The sequence below is a fragment of the Dama dama genome, chromosome 1, assembly GCF_033118175.1.
Source record: "Dama dama isolate Ldn47 chromosome 1, ASM3311817v1, whole genome shotgun sequence".
In the NCBI taxonomy this organism is placed as follows: domain Eukaryota; kingdom Metazoa; phylum Chordata; class Mammalia; order Artiodactyla; family Cervidae; genus Dama; species Dama dama.
Window position 1 is genome coordinate 64,584,054 of NC_083681.1, and position 3,771 is coordinate 64,587,824.

The 3,771-nt window shown below is 56.4% G+C and overlaps 1 non-coding gene across 1 annotated transcript; it reads right to left on the bottom strand.

Annotated features, from left to right (window-relative positions):
- Positions 1-1,358: 1,358 nt before the first annotated feature.
- Positions 1,359-1,465, bottom strand: LOC133065097 (U6 spliceosomal RNA). Its single transcript, XR_009694844.1, has one exon. It is a non-coding gene; the product is annotated as a U6 spliceosomal RNA (small nuclear RNA).
- Between the last annotated feature and the right edge of the window lie 2,306 nt (positions 1,466-3,771).

A 3,771-nucleotide genomic window follows, 5' to 3' on the forward strand; every position in this document is an offset into this window, starting at 1 on the left:
TCCGGGATAGGGAACCACCACTCCGCGCGCGCGCCCCCCTTCCCCTTGCCTGCGGTAGCGAGCAAAGCCCCCCTCACCCTTCGGTGGATGCCATGGCCTGGGGTAACACCCCCTCCTCTTCGGCACAATCCGGCAGCGGCGGGCGAGGAGTGAGCGGGTGCCGGGTTGAGCGCACGAGTGCGGCGGCACGCGGTATTTAAGGGGGGAGCCTCTCCCCGCCCTTCCACCCCCCTCCTGGGTAAGCCCTTTAGCGCCTCAACGGGCGCAGGAGGCTCCAGCCGGCGCTAAGCCGCGTCCCCGCTCTCCACCGCGCGCGTCCCTCCGCCGGCCTCGGTGTCGCTCGGCTGGGTGCTCTGGATGGAGGGCGGGGGAGTGGGGGTGCTTGGAGGGTGGCTTCCCCGGGAGAGCGCCACCCCCGGGCTGCAGGAGGGGGCGCTGGACGGCGCGCAGCCGCGGCCACCTGTGCTTGCTGCGGGGCTCGCCGCGTGGCGGAGCGCGGGCTCGGAGGAAGGTGGCAGGGGGGAGGGCGGCGAGTGTGTGCCGTGGGTGTGCAAGGGAGTGGGTGCGTGCGTGCGCGCGTGTGCGGTGTTTGTGTGCGCGCCAGGAGAGGCGGTGGAGGCCCCTGCGCCTTGGCTCCGCGCCGGCCGGGGAGGGATTGCAAGGTTTAGCCCCGCCGGAGCTGGGGATTTGCAGGCGATCCCTCTCTATTTTCGTCGAGAGCTGACATCACCAGGGCCGCCGCCTCGGGAGACTCCTTTAACTGCCGCCCCCTCGCCCCCTGTCTCCAGACGCGGTCCCTCCTCTGCCATCCCTCCGCCCCCAGCCTCTCGCCATAAATTAGCCAAATAAGAAAAGAAGCCCGGCTGGTCTCCCGGGAAAGCCCTGGCTGCCCGTGGCAGGAGCCCAGGATCTAAGGAGTCGCTATTGTTTCCCCTCAAGCCCGCGTGGCCCCGGGTCACCCCTCGCTGGGCACAGCGCAGGCCACGTCGCGGAGACCTGGGATGCCCCTCCGTCCTTGCCTCCCTGGAGCAGCCCCCGGCACCCCGCCTCACTCCTTGGCACACCCGCTCGGGCTCACTTTATTCCCAAGCTCATCCTCACCGGCGGCACACCCACCCCATCCTCCCACGCCTTGGGTACCAGGCCTCGCGAAACCCAAGCGGCCGAAACACAAGAGTGGCCGCGGCCGCAATACAGCCCAGCTGCGCACCCTCCCCCGCCTCGGCCCAAATAAATCTCCGGCCTTCAATTATGCATCGGGATTAATATTAATGCAGCTCCCTGGGGCGGTGGGAGGGTACGGGGAAGGCGGGAGGGTTTTTTATTTTTATTTTTATTTTTTTTTTCTTTTTTTTAAAAAAAATATGGAACGCTTCACGAATTTGCGTGTCATCCTTGCGCAAGGGCCATGCTAATCTTCTCTGTATCGTTCCAACTTTAGTACATGTGCCGCCGAAGCGAGCACGGTTTTTTATTTTTTTTTAAGCCGCGGGAGGTCGGCCTTGGGGACGCCGGAGGTGAAGAAGCGGAGAGATGGTGAGGCAGGCGGCGGGGACGGGTTTCCACCCACTCGGCTTCTGTGCCCTGGGGGCGGCGCGCGGAGACAGATGGGCTAGGTCAAGGGAGGGTCCGAGCCTCCCCGCCGGCTTTGCATAATAATGGCAAAATCCGTGCAGATTTTATTATCTCTGGGACGAGGCAGACACCTACTGCTCCGCCACCTGCCGACGTAGCGGCCACTGGGGAGGGCACGCCTCACTTTCCTCTTCTAAGAAATGGAGCCAAAATAACCCCCTTTGCAGGACCGCTGTGAGAATTAAACAGGCTCTCTTGAGAGAGTGATTTGCAGAGTGGCAACGCGCCCGAGAGATGTCCGCGGTGCAAACCTGCCCCTTGGAACTTGCCAGGTTTCTCCCGGCGGGGTCTGGGACGCGGGCAGTGCCCTCCGTCGCCGCGTGCCTGGCCTGATTCCCCGGGAGAGGCGCTCTCCAGCCGGTGTGGTTGTGCTGACACCTTTCCGAAGACCCAATGCAGCTGGCCACGTGGAAACTTGGGAGTTCCTCCCGGACACCGTGCCGGGGGAGCTGGCGCCCCAGCAGGGCGGCTTCGTGGTTAAACGCCTGACGCTGATGTCTGAGAGCTTGAGTTCTTCACCTTCCAGTGGAATAATCTGGGAGGAAATTCCTCAACTCTTCCTCATTCCTTCTGCAAAACGGGAGTACCATTCCCAACCGCACAGAGCTAAGGGATCTAATGAAATGTAAAAGACACGCAGAGTTCTTAATCTAGAGTCTGGCACCCAGTAAACCTTCAAAAAGTGTTCAGTTTAATCTAAGCGTCCCTGGAGGATATTTTTCTGAGCAAGATATCCAAGAGTGAATAGGCAGATGAGAGAAATAACAAGAAAAAGAGGAAAGAACGATATGGAAGTTTTTTAAACTTTTCTGTTCACCTCCTCCTTTCACCCCCCCTTCTCCAAATCTGAATCTGAACGTCTTGCTTCCTCCAAACCTTCCCCCATCTCCTCCCTTCCCTCACTCTCTTTCCTGTGAGCCCCCTTAGATTAACCAGACCTATATCTTATCTATCATAGGACCCTTCATAGCACCTCTGATTTTCTTTTTTAAAAATTTAGTTGTGATTTATCATCATTTGTAGATGAAAAACTACCTTCCTGAGCCTCCGTGTGGTATTTGGTTCTGCCTTTCGAGTCCCGTCAAGAGCGGACCTGTGACTGTGTGTGTGAAGTTATCAGGTGCAGGATATGTAGTCTCATTTTCTCTTTATAACTTAGAGATTTTACTGCCCTTTCTGCTGAGGTGGCAGCTGGAGAGCAAAGCTGTGGACATCTCTAGATGTTCGCGACCCCAGCCCCACCACCGCACCCCCTCCACAAGGAGCACGGAGGAACCCCTCTGTCTGAACCCCTCAGCACCTGCCCACAGGTGAGGAGGACCGAGCCACACCGTTCCTCAGCCCTCACTGCCAAGGGTAATACTCCTGGTGGCGCAGAAGCACAGAGGCAGTAAAAGGACAGAGAAAGGGGGATGGTGTTGATTTTCAGTTTTAAACCATCCCATCAAAAGCAGTCTTAATTATATTTTCAGTGTTCAGGATCAGAGAGAATTCTGGTGAGTCAACAAGCATGGCCAGATTCCACGGGAGAAGTGGCTCCACTTTGCACCTTCCCTGCAAATGGCTTTGTTCGGGAACCTTCACATCTCATGCTACAATGAGAGACATTTGCATTCAGCTGCCCTTGGAGATGAGGCCTATTAAATCGTGTGGAACATGCCGCAGATAATTCTGGATAATAATCATTAGCTAGAAGGAACCAATTCTTTTTCCTCGCTCCAGAGGGCCCTGCCAACATCCCCACTAATTCTTCAATTTTTTAGCAGCAAATTGGAGCAGTGCTTTCCCATATTGGCTGCTGATTAAAATGTACTGAGAGAGCTTTTGACAAACAATAATGCTCAGGCCACCTGCCAGAGATTTGGAGCAGGGTCCTGACTCAGTTTGGTGTTTTTGTTTTTGTTTTTAACTTCCTCAGGTGATTTACCCTACTCCAGCCAGCATCAGGAACCACTGGACTAGAGATGGTTCAACAGGATGGAAACGGGTCCAGAAACATGGCACTGAGGAGCACTTGAAGCAAGTTGATGTGTTTAGTCTTTTGGGGGTGTGGGGGGAGGAAAAAAGATACCAGGCTGACTCTCTTCTCATCAAACACAAGGCATGTAAAAATCTGTTCAGGCAAACGCGTGTGTG